Source organism: Neopsephotus bourkii, unplaced genomic scaffold (genome assembly GCF_033783945.1).
Source record: "Neopsephotus bourkii isolate Nb327-2 ecotype Australia unplaced genomic scaffold, CSIRO-AGI_Nbou_v1 NB_1825, whole genome shotgun sequence".
In the NCBI taxonomy this organism is placed as follows: domain Eukaryota; kingdom Metazoa; phylum Chordata; class Aves; order Psittaciformes; family Psittacidae; genus Neopsephotus; species Neopsephotus bourkii.
The window spans coordinates 12015379-12028569 of NW_026902298.1; the positions used below are offsets into that span (position 1 = coordinate 12015379).

General features: G+C 40.2%; 1 long non-coding RNA gene across 1 annotated transcript; it reads left to right on the plus strand.

The window, feature by feature from the left end:
* The first annotated feature begins 370 nt into the window (after positions 1-370).
* Positions 371-13191, plus strand: LOC133207076 (uncharacterized). Its single transcript, XR_009723944.1, has 3 exons — positions 371-740; positions 1740-1816; positions 13123-13191. It is a non-coding gene; the product is annotated as an uncharacterized LOC133207076 (long non-coding RNA).

A 13191-nucleotide genomic window follows, 5' to 3' on the forward strand; every position in this document is an offset into this window, starting at 1 on the left:
AACCTGAGCAAAAGGATTCAGCTTAAGGAAAATGTTTCTCGCAAAGTGCAGCAAATAAATTAAAAGAATGCAAAACAAGCACTGCATGAAAGAAATACCAGGAGTACAATAAGCAGAAGGAGAGGGAACTCAACACTGAAGTTGCAAGGCTGTTAGGGGGTGATGGGTCAGGCCCACAGCTTGCAGCAAGCAGTGGTGTCAGCTTAAGGCTTCCCTCACACGGTGAGGGCCAGGCCCAGGGGACACCACAGGGTCCTGTGATGGCTCTCCCTGGCCTCAGATGGGGCCTTCCCACACCCATGGGCCCTATGTGAGTGCAGCCCAGGGCCCTCAGCCCCTGCCTGGCCCGGTGGGGTGCTGCTCTGCAGCTCAGCTCTGCCTGAGGAGCACCTTGCTCCGAGCCTCCTCCCTGGCTGCTGGTATGGTCTTGTCCCCATGGCTGTGCTGGGAGCAGAACCCCTGCAGGGTGGCTTTTTGCACTGCCCCACCCAGCACCATGCTCCTGTCAGTCAGACCCAGCTGCTGCCATTGCCCACAGGCAGCAGGACAGGCCCTGCCGCCCTGGGCATCCCCTTGCACCTGCCCCTGAAGGAGCAGCCACCATTGCTGCTCCCTGGCCCAGAGCCGGCAGCTTCTCTGTGCATGCAGGCTTCATCTGAGGAATGCTCCCCTGAGGAAGGGCTGTGGTTTTAATGTGTAATCATTAGTGCAGAGCTGTGCTATGACAAACAAGTAAGCAGGTGAGTAGTGTATTTAATCTGACTCCCTGTTTCAGAGCAAGCCAGGCCAAACCTTTGCCTTGTGGTTGTGTTTTGTGTTACCTGAACCCTGCATCTCTCTCCTCTGTTCTACCTCTGCAAGATAAAATGTTTAAGCATGTTGTGTTTGCTTGTCTATTAACTCCCTTTTTCCCCTCTGCTCTCTTCTGGCCTAGCTTAGTTAAGAACCTTTGTTTGTAAATTGATGTGTATACTGTATTTTAAAGTTGTAGGGTTTTTCCCTGCTTCTTTGTTAAGTGTTGGGGAGGGGTGGCTCTCAAGACACTGACAGGCAGATTCCTTTACCTGAAATGGTGACAGAACACTGGAACAGGCTGCCCAGGGAGGTTGTGGAGTCTCCCTCTCTGGAGACATTCAAGACCCGCCTGGACACGTTCCTGTGTAACCTTATCTAGGTGTTCCTGCTCCGGCAGGGGGATTGGACTAGATGATCTTTTGAGGTCCCTTCCAATCTCTAACATACTGTGATACTGTGATACTGTGTGAAACTCTGTTCCTCTTAACAAGAAACTTCATGTTTTCTTCCCCAAAGAGTATCCAGTGCTCCCTAGACTAATGAGGGAAGCTTTCAGTCTAACACTTTAGACTCCATTCTTGATCAGTCTTATACCAGAAGATCCAGCTCAGGTTATTTATAGGAAAAACTTGGTCTGACTGCCTGATATTAGTGATCAGCAGAAAGAGGTTTCATTGGAGTGTAACAACTGCTCCTTTAATTCACTTTCCTAAAAACACAGCACAGAGCTTTGCATCCTCAGAAAAACAAGTGGTAGTCACAGTCCCATGAGTCAGTTCTGACCTATCTTTGTCCAGTGGTTCAAATGGTTTATTTACAGTACCAAACTTCTTTAAGTTATGTATCAGCTGGACCAGAAGAAACCCAGAAACTACAGCTTCTGAACACGTATCAGGTTCAGAAGAGCAGCATGCCTGAAATTCTCCCTTTTTTTTTTGCTCCAGGCAGATGCTAGGGTTGAGAGTCACGTAAGAGGCAGAAAAACTGGCAGAAGATGAAGATATGAAGATTGCCTAATTCTGTGAGTAAAAACATCAAAACCATTCTTGCAGGAAGACTCTCAGGTAACTTTCCTTTTCACGGCTAACATCTTGTCAGTAGGCACTTGCAGCGTTTTACTACTTCAGGACTTTCCTTAGGATATGGGCATCTATGTGCAGGGCAGACTTTGTCATCTCATTGTTTCTGTATTCTTTCATCTGCCTTCCCAAATCAAGATTCAGCCAAATCCCTGCAAACAGTCTGAAATCTTAATCAGACTTCCTGTCTTTTTTTTCCGATTGGAAGCTTCTTAGGTGTCTGGTATCTATTTTAAGGACAGGGGAAGGATTAAAATCAGTGTTTAGCCTGACTTACAATTATTGACCCGGAGCTTCTCAAGAATTTGGGCACTTGAATGTCTGATGGTTGCTGAGGTCTTCCACATTGGTTCTATTAGCTACATTGCTTCCAATTAGGGTAGCATAGGCACTGTGCTTAGTATCATATACAACGATTAGCAAGTTATCTTGCTCTTTGCAGTCCCAAACTTCACCTTCTAACCTTGAAGGCAAAATAAACATCTGTTTTTCCTCCTTTAGGAGTGCTTTTGGTACTAGTTCTTCAGTTTTGCTGAGGTTTCTGGCAGGGAAAGTAAGGGTTTTTCCTGTGACAAAGACATGTTAAGGCCCCTTTACCAAGAGTATGTATGGTACTAGGAATATCTGGATATCCATACATGTTTGCGGTATTGATGTCAAAGAGAAAAATGAGGCAACATGGGATCTTTTCTTGCAGAAGCTGCTAAGTCCTTTACAGCAGTACTTGATGTTGGCAGCAGACCACAGTAGGCACCATGAGTGCCAGCAGCATAGATGCAGACTTGTTTTCCAGTCCTACAGATTTTGTTATGAGCATCAGAGTAAAAATAGTGAACCCAATTTCTCAGACAGTTGCTTATGCTTTAGACTGTCCTGTTCTTGCACACCTTCCATGCTCTCCTGCAAAGGCTGAAGTCTTCTGTGTAGCACTGTTTAAGGTTATAAAACTACATCCTGGCAGGGGTGATATGGGTAAGACAAATAAATTAATCCTGATCTTCCTCCAAGTTATGAAAAATGTGAGTTGTAAGTGTATAGTGGAATTTGAGAATAGGTTGCACAATGGCTGTATCGTACGTGATTGTACAGAGATACTATCAGAAAGCTGGCAGTAAACTTGCCCTTACTATAAAGCAGAGGAAAGGAATCCAGACACACTGTATGAAAACCAGTCAACGTAGCTGATGGTAAGTGCTGGCACTGCACAGCATAAATATGATTTGATTTAACCCATCAGCTTGTTCTCTTGTACAAGCTGTACAGCAAGAGGCTATGGAAAAGATCGCAGAAGAGTCAGATATGTAGATACCTCCCTGCCTCTGAAATGGGCATAATGACCATGCTGGTATTAAGGTAAGTACACAGACTTTCTTAGGAGGTGTCACTAGAAAAAAACCTGTCCTCTCAGGTGGGGACTGGTCGAGATGGTCAAGAATAAAGGCCTGGATGACTGCTACTGGAGGTGGTATGGGTGCAGTACTTTCCTTGTTTATCAGGGTTACGTGAAAAACTTTGTTAAATCGGATTCTGAGCAACCTGATATAGTTGAAGATGTCCTCACTCATTGCAGGGGGAGTTGGACTAGGTGGCCTTTAAAGGTCTCTTCCAACCCAGACTATTCATCAAGCACAATCCCTTCCTGAGCTTGCCAGAATCTAGTGAGTGTGAACCGATCCTTTCTCAGTGGGATAACTTATTCTGAGTGCCAGGGAGAGCTTCCTGTTAGCAGTTTCCAAACCTTCTAGATGACAGCCTTCTCTGTGATTTCACTTCCAATTCCACTATCTTATTTTCACAGCTAGCACTTCTACTAGCAGTGAAACATCATCTGTGACCCTTCATGAGGCTTTAAGTGTTAATTTGGAGCACTTGTTTGGGTGAAAACTTTATTATGAAGCAGAGAAAAATATAGCTATTGTTTAATATTGCTTGTCTTAACATGCCTTGTTCACATCAGATTTGTGTTGAATGATCCAGTTTGTTCTGTGATTTTGTGAAAGCAATGGTAAATACACAGCTAATGGATGTTCTATTTTGCAAAGTATGTAAAAGATAAACAAGGAGATTATTTTCATCGGCTGTCTTCAGACACCCTTATGCTGTATTACAAAGACTAGAGAGTAGAAACGCATGTGATCAGAACAGTATCCAAGGGCTTTTATCTTCTTACCGTTAATACATCTCAGTGAACTGTTCCAGTGAATGAACACACTGTTTGAGGTGTAGTAGTACCATTCTGTGGTACCCTCTAACTTGCTGTGCTTCAGTTTTTCAAGACTTATCATAGAATTACAGAATGGTTTGGGTTGGAAGGCACCTTAAAGCTCATCCAGTTCCAACCCCCTGCCATGGGCAGGAATACCTTCCACTAGACCAGGTTGTTGAAAGCCCTGTCCAACCTGGCCTTAAACACTTGACAAAACTGTGGATGATCGGTCTGGTATCAGTGATTGTCCCACTTTGAGGAGGAAGGTGCACCAAGTGACTTCCAGAGGTCTCTTCTGATCAGCCCTTCATGTTTTTCTTCTTGTGATTTTGTAGTCTTTGATTTATTATCTATTAGCACAAGGGCAGCATTTAAGCAGTGAATGCAATATTCCAAGAAAAGCATGCAGACTGTCAGGAAACTTTGTGCTCTGATTTGACAAAATAAAAGTGGATATACAGTTATGGCAATGAGGAAGCTTGTTAAGAAAAAAAAAACAACCAAAACCCAAACAAATTTTGTGGGTAGATAAAGAATTATTGTCTGAAGGCTGGGATCCAAGCACTGTTCACCTACACTATATTCACTATATAAGTAAAGTGAGGAAATAAAAGATTGCACCAAATTCTGACAGCCACAGTCTTGATTACTACATTTCTGTCACAGTTAGTAGAGAACCGTCAGAAGCTTTCTAAAATTATTACACTGACTGGTGCCAGCACTATTTTACTTTCTTTTTAGTTTAGCCACAGCTGATTGAACTTTAAGAATTGAACTGCATCTATACCTTTCTGTAACAAATCTTCTCCCTTTGCACTGGAGCCCAGAACATATCCGTGGTCTGATTTCTTAGCAGCAAGAGAAACCAAATTATTCATTATTGTAACTTCACTACAGTGGACTCTGATTAAGCTTTCTGTGGAGCCTAAAAGGGTGGATGCAGGGTAAGTTACAGGATATTTATCCCCTTTTTGTGGCATATCCCAGGTCTTCTGCCTGGTTGACAAATGCATTCTCTTCATCTGTTGCATAATACATCTGGTGGTGTATTCACATCTGTAGAGGTATGGGATGAGATGATCATCTTAGTGTGCTGATAGGTGATCTTTGGCATAATTATGACCCCTGACTTGATTAAGAAATGCTCATAATGCTGGAAAAAAGTAAAGCTTTCTTTTCCTTAATGTGTGTGCTTCAGGCTTTTGGAAGCACTCTACTAACAGTTGTTTGCATCAAGGATTAAAGTCCTTGTTCTTGTCTGTCCCTGGCCACTGATACACCTATTGCGCGGTATTCACCGTTGAGCATGAAAAAGCAGCAGCCCTGGTGCGCATGTGTGGGTGTATGCAGACTTTCCGTACAGAACAGACTCTTAGCCCCTGTTGTAGGATACCAGAGCAGAACAAATCTCCTTTGTATGGGGAAGTAATGATGGTTCCCCAGAGACAGCTCTGCTGCTGGTGTACTGCAGCTACATGGCTGTAACTGAGGCTGTAGCATAGGCTGGGGCTAAGGACAACACGCTCTGTAAGAAGACACTCCTTTCTCCCTCAGGAAAGTGAAAACCAAAGCTCTCTCCTAAGTCCTCCTTGGTTTGATGGAATCTGTCGTGAAGTGCTGCGTCCAAAATTGAACAAAACATATGATAATGTCAGGAAATCATGTCAAATTTGTTGCCCCAAATGTTGCAGTGCAGGAGTATGATGCCAGTGTCTCATTATTACAATGTGAACCCTTCAGAGTGTAGCCTAATAGTGTGATACTAGAATCTACTCTCAGTCCTGGTTTGTTTACGATGCAGACATAATGCTATTGTGCAACTGACTGCAGCTCCCTTAGGCCATTTAGAAAAAACCCTAACTGTAACATCCAGCAAACCCACTGAGATGCAGTGTTTATTAAAGAAGGTTAATATTTTAATTAGTGAGAACTACTTGGAGTATGAAGTTTTGGAGAACTGACCATTATTTCAATAGCTGTTTCCTGTCTCCTTCATTTTCCTGTGGATGATGACACATGGACACATGACATATGGAGGAACATCCGTATTCTTCATTTATTTGAAGAACAGAGAACACCAATATTGACACAATTAACTGCCCTGATATACCAAAGCTAAAGCACATTTTCTCTTCTTAATTGTATTCTTTCCTTAGGTGAAGATTGTCCCTACTGTAGTGTTATAACTAAGAGTTGACATGACTAGAAGTCATGTATGCTAAAGATTTCAGTTAGCATTCCATGCCTTTGAACGTCCTTTGTAATAACATTTATACGTTGTATGCATTGGCAGTCGCACCATGTTGTAATGGATTTTTTTGTGACAGCTAAGCAATTTATTTGTTGCAAACTCAGGTATACATTTCAGAAAGTGTCCCAGGGTTCCCCAGTGTCGATGGTGCTACTGCAGAGCCAAAAGTATTAGGCTCAGTATACAAAATATGAACTCATCCAGAAAAAAATTGAGTCAAAACCTGTTTCTTAGATCTACCAACACTGAAGTTTAATCAAACTTTATTGCTTTATCAGCCTTTTAGTAGAAATGCCAAGTATTACTGAGCAATATCAACAGTTCAGCAGAACAGTGACTTCTGTGCCTGCGGTCTGGCACTTGTAATGCAGCAAAATTCCATGTGGATGTGAATGTCTTTCAGGTACACTGCAAAGATCTGTGGAAAGAACAGGAAACTGTTTATGCAGAGATGACCAACCCCATCTGGGAATAATAGACCATTGTGTGTTCTTCCACCACTTCAGTGAATAATCCTGAGAAACATGATAAAAGAATCCACAGAGTGAAATATATTAACGTTAAACATGTCTCACTTTTGAACAAAAGCAAAGTTAAATCATTGCAAGACTGCTCTGACAAACTTTAAAGGTTTTCTACATTAGTAGAAATGATGGAGTTTAATAAGTAACCTATCTCTGTGCTCCAACCTGTATCAGTAGTCAGCAGTCAGAAGACTGTTGCTTATGAAAGTCATACAGGAGCTCATTAATTGCCACAGTACTATATGAACTGTGTTTCTATTTTCCTAAGACAACTGCATCTTGGGTTTCTTGTGTTTTATTTAGCTTAGTTTTTCAACTTAAAATTACTGACCACTAGATCTCAGAATTTAGACAGTAGAATAAAGACAGTAAAAATGTCTGGAAATTTCTCTGTAGAAAGTCTTTCTTTAATCAGTAGGAGGTTTCTTTTGCCATGTCCCCATGAGAAAAAGTAAACAAATAAAGAATAGGTACAATTGCTCATTTAGAAAAGTCAAAGTATAACTGAAGTGTTACAAAAAAGAATTGGAGAGCACATAAAATATGTACATACATTTAAAAGTGAACAAAGAAAGGTAGAGGAACAAATCTATTCTTCCCTAATTGCAAGGAAAGATGAAAAATTCATATTCCTTAAAACAATGTTAGAATATAAACCAAAGGTTTTTATTGAATGACCCCATATGGAGGCTTACAGTTCTCTTTATAGAAAAATGAGTAAAGCAGGGGTTTGATCAAGTTTGCCTGTAAGGATTTAATCAAAAACTTCTTGAAACTTGTCATTCTTGATCTTTTATCTGAAACAAACCGTAGCAGAAGGGTAAGCTTATCTGATACCTTTTGCTATATGTTTGGCACTCTTTCTTGCTCTACCTGTTTGTTGGCTACCCTGAAATGTGTGACTTCTTTAAGGAATGAGGTTTTGGATACATACTTGAACCCAGAAGAATTCCTCTAACACAATGGTTGTAAGAATATCCTAGAGGGACCTTAGATATAGTAGTTATTTAACTAAGAGTTTATCAAATGGATGTTAGAAAGTATATGCTAAGAAGTGCAAGTAAAGCAGAGTCATAGCTGTATACATGATCGTGATATAAATACCCCAAAAAGGCAGAAACAGAATTTACATGGGAACTTCTGAAGTTTAGAGGAAGCTTTTATTCAGGATACAGCTTTAGTAAGCTTGATATATCCAGGCTTGAACAAGATGCTTACACAAGTATATGCCAATTAATAAACACAGCTTGTGTATAGGTAAGCAAGCAAAACACTGCACAAATGTTCTTTTGAAAATCTGTGATCAGCTGTGTCTATTGATTGCTGATGCTCTTTTGGTCTCTGTTGGCACACAGCAAAGGAGAAAATAGCCCACAGAGATTGCAATCACCCCACATCCAGAGGGTTAATTCTTCCAGAGGAAGGAAACACTAGTTAGGAGATATTTACCTATACCTGCTAAGGCTTTAGTCTTTGGTGTCATTCATCTGTTAGTACTTGAAGACAGGAAATTCTCTAAGATCCTCATCTGAGTCCTGTTCTGGCTTTCTCTTGGGGCATTAAAGAAAAATGCCTTTTATTCCCTTTTTTTTGTAACATATTCATATATTTTAGCTTCTATTAAGGAAGAATAAACTCAAATTCTATGTAAGGAGAAAAACCCATGATCAGTCAAGTGCATATGCCAGTTCCTTTAGTATGTGTACACAGGGACTGACAGAACTTTGAGTATAGGGATATTACCCTTAAGAGAATTCATCACTGAGTTAGCCAACATGGCAAATTGTTTTGAAGATCAGTAAAGCAGAAAATCAGAAGTGGAAGACTCCATGATTATATTAAATAGTTCAAATGAGAAGAAAGAATGCATTCGTTTTTCTTTTCAAGCCAGCCAAAACACTTCAAGTATTTGAGTGCAAGTCTGTGGAATGCAGGCGCTTTGCCCACATTGAAAATGAAGTTATAGTGAATTTTCTTTGAACAGCTATAGTCCTGTCAAGGCTATGGAAATGATTTGACTTTGATTTTTCTTTTTGATTAATGGAAACTGCTCACTTTGATCAAATAAGCCTTTGAAAAAATGCAGCTTTCTTATTAGCACAATTGTTAGATAACCAGATCCCAACATACAAATGCTTTTGGTGCTAGTGGGGAATGGGCCATGCTCAATCCGCTGTGGCTCGATTGCTTCAAATCATGCATTTTATAGGACTATCAGTTACTCTTCTAGCAGATACTATACCTATATTAAAGAAGGACCAGGAGTGGCAGGAAAACTGATCCAGGCAGCAATAAGGCCATTAGTCTGACTCAACAACGTGCAAAGCTTTAGAATAGATTTTAAAGGAAAGAAGAAATTAAGTTTTGACAATAAAATGGAACATATGTTTTTCCAAAGGTAGATCATGCTGTACTGATCTGATATCTTTAATGGAAGAAATTATCTAGTTAAGAGAAATGGTGTTGATTTAGTTTGCCTGAGCTTCAGGAGAAACTGCAATGTAGTACCAGTTTGAAAATCTTGCAGTAGAGAGAGCTGCACTTAGGATGGACACAGTAAATACATACAGGGTCTTCAGAGTCATTGATGTGTGGTATGATCAAAATGTAGGATAGAAAGGAGAGAGTGCATGTGACAGACTTGAAGATTCAGAGCAGCCCTGCGGAGAAGGACTTGGGGGTGCTAATTGATGAGAAAATGAGCATGAGCCGGCTTCAGTGTGTGCTTGCAGCCCAGAAAGCCAACTGTATCCTGGGCTGCATCAAAAGGAGTGTGACCAGCAGGTTGAAGGAGGTGATACTGCCCCTTTATTCTGCTCTCGTGAGACCTCACTTGGAGTATTGTGTGCAGTTCTGGTGTCCTCAACATAAAAAGGACATGGATCTGTTGGAACAAGTCCAGAGGAGGGCCACGAGAATGATCAGGGGACTGGAGCACCTACCGTATGAAGATCGGCTGAGAAAGTTGGGGCTGTTCAGCCTGGAGAAGAGAAGGCTGCATGGAGACCTCATAGCAGCCTTCCAGTATCTGAAGGAGGCCTATAGGGATGCTGGGGGTGGACTCTTCATTAGGGGCTGTAGTGGTAGGACAAGGGGTAATGGGTTAAAACTTAAACAGGGGAAGTTTAGATTGGATATAAGGAGGAAATTCTTTCCTGTTAGGGTGGTGAGGCACTGGAATGGATTGCCCAAGGAGGTTGTGAATGCTCCATCCCTGCCAGAGTTCAAGGCCAGGTTGGATGAGGCCTTGGGTAATACGGTTTAGAACGAGGTGTCCCTGCCCATGGCAGGGGGGGTTGGAACTTGATGATCTTAAGGTCCTTTCCAACCCTAACTATTCTATGATTCTATGATTCTATTGAGTACAGCAGGGTAAGGCTACATCTATAAAGGCCTGAGAAGAGGCAATGCTAATAACTGATGTGTTAAGGGCAGCAATCTTGTGTTATATGTTTTATTTTTTGAGACATAGTAACTGAGGAACTCTGGAGGTTTCTCTGCATATTCTCTTTGCCTTTTTGCATTTTTTTTTATGTTTTCCTATGTTTTTTATGTAATGAATATTGCTTTTTCCTGTGTAAGAAGTGTATGCTACATTCCCTCCTTTCCTCTGCCAGGAGGGAAAATATATCTCTTCCATACACAGATCAGAGCAACAACAGTTGCAGAACCAGTTTATAAAATACCAAACCCAAATATATTTTGCATTGCTTATTTAAATAATAAACTTTAAATAGCTTTGAATTACGGAAAAGCTGGGTGGCAAATCAACAACCCTGAGATGAACAGAGTTTATGCAGAGAATGCCGCCCAAGCACTAATCTTGCTATCTGCTTCCAGAGGTCTTGCTGGCTTCTTGTTAGGTTACCCTGTCACTTCATCTATTTGCCTCAGCACTCAAACATATCAGTAACATATAGAGGTATTACTGTAATCTTATTTTTTACATGGAAAATCTTATCCCCACATCAAGTGCTGAAGATCCTCCTGTTTGACTGTGACCAAGATTTTTCCCTGCCAAATGTTTGTCTGAGACACACCTGCACTTACAAACGTAACTACAGGAGATTTAAATACATATCATCCATTTTCATTAGTTTACTTGGGGCAAATAATACACTGGTTTGCGTGTAACTGATATGATTATGTTCTGGGCTACCACGAGAGTATAAACGTTAATGGTTATCCACGTATGGAGGTAAAGGGTGCCATATGCAGATACTCCTATATATAAATTTATGCAACTTCTTTCTATTGTAAGAGTTTGTTAGTGATAAACTTCCCCAAATTTAGTTGTTCAGATTGAAAATGCACAGGTTTAATTTTTATTTGTTACTTTTTGCAATTAAGACTAGAATTAATTTGATATTTCCAAAGCAAGATTAGTGTATTATGTTGCAGGTCACTGTTTTAGAACATAGAAGAGCAATAACTAATGCCTGCCGCAAGCCATCAGGTGACAAGAGTGTATAAAGTCAGCCCTTTAGGCTCCTGTTTGTTACATTTTAGGAAAATATGCATTTCAAACATGGACTTAATGAAGCTGAATGTTTTCTCTGTGTTACTGAGAGGTGTATTTTCCTTGCACCAGCTCCAGTACTTCTGTTTGTACTTTACGGATGATTTTAAAGACTGGGGAGGGTCATAAGAATAATCAAAGTACCTGAAACATGTTTATGATGAGTATATTTCCAAGTCACCAGCTGCTTTTCCACCTTGCAGACCAAAGTTTGATTGCAGAAGCCTGTTCATTCTGCCTGGAGAAATGTTTAATGAGATTCTAGTGCTGGTGACTGACTTCAGGCAAATTCAGGTTGGGGAAAAAGGAGAAAAATGTTTATTAGGAAGAATATGAGCAGTGGTGAGTTAAAATAGATGAACTGAGGATGGACTCCTTATTAAAAACAAGGTATTTTCTTGAAAAATATGTTTTAGTCCAAACCCATGGATTTAGTTTCAAGCAATAACTGAATCATGTGTGAACTCTTCAAGGAACTAGGTGAGATAACCAAAGTCACTTGTCTCATTAGATCAAGTAATCTTTTCCCCATACTAAAGCTCTTGGTCACTTCACTAGGAACCTCTCATACATCTATAATGTGAACCAGAAAGTTATCAATGTTGTTCCAGGAATGGGAAAAGAACTTTGTGAAAATACATTCATATTTGGATGCTTTAGATCTCTCTAAATAAGTCTTTTAAGCCATAGAATTTTTTGAGCTATATTCTTCAAGAACTGTGTGTATGGCAAGCAGGACTTCCTAGGTTTGCAGGAGATGTGGGATGCTGTAATACAGGGTACCACATCTGAAAACATGGGCACTTTTTTCCTTTGCTGTAATTTCTCCTTTTCCCACCACAAGTGGAAGTTAAAGTGAATTTAAAAAAAGCTCTACTAGAGAGAGCAACAAAGTTACTTAAAAGACTTAAAATATCCTCTTCAGTTTGTACCATGTTATTCTGTATTATCAGCATTTGCTGATCTCTCTCACGTCTGCAAATGTAAGCAAATCAAAACACTTTTTTGTGGTCTGCTGTTCCTTTTCTGTAACATAAATATATATCCCCATGCTTTTGATAAATGCATGAGAGTGAGATAAAGGAAGAAAAAGCCCTCTTATTTCTCCAATACTAAAGATACTTACCGTGATACGTTGGAAGCTTCTGCTTAGGCTCCCTAATATCAAGTTCACTCCCATCAGGATCAGCTTGCTTTATTAGTACTCCTTTTAATTTAGGTTTTCTGGGTGTGGATTTGCTTTCTGTTGTACTTGCAGATAAGGACAACAAGCTTCTGATGATTCTCTAGGTATTTCTGTCGTAAAAACATACCTGATGATTTTTACTTGTTATGTCATACTTCTGTCACAGTTTGCTTGGTTGATAGTTTAACTTGGGAAGTTTTATAGGTAACATATAACTGATGCACTTGAGGTTTTAGCTGAAGAGGTGTTGCTCTGCCAAACAGGATACAGGACAAAGATCATCTGGAGATTATTCAATCTTAAAAGCTTATTAAATTATGATTAGCCAAAATAATAAAAAACTGGCCTTCATCCATCAGAGGATAAATAAATCATAGAGAACAAAACAAATGTATTGGGGAGCAAACTCCAGTGAATTTCTGTAGCTTTTCTTCCTTTTTTTTTTAAATGAACAGTAGTTAACATAGTGCTATTCCTGCTGAAGGTATGAAATCATCAACTTTATCAAGAAAACCACTTAAACATTTTTTAATGGAAACCATACCACTTATTCTCTTTACAGGAATTGAACACATCTGGTTTGTGCTGCGGACTAGGCTCTTAGGGTGCAGTCTTTCCCTTTGGATAGGTG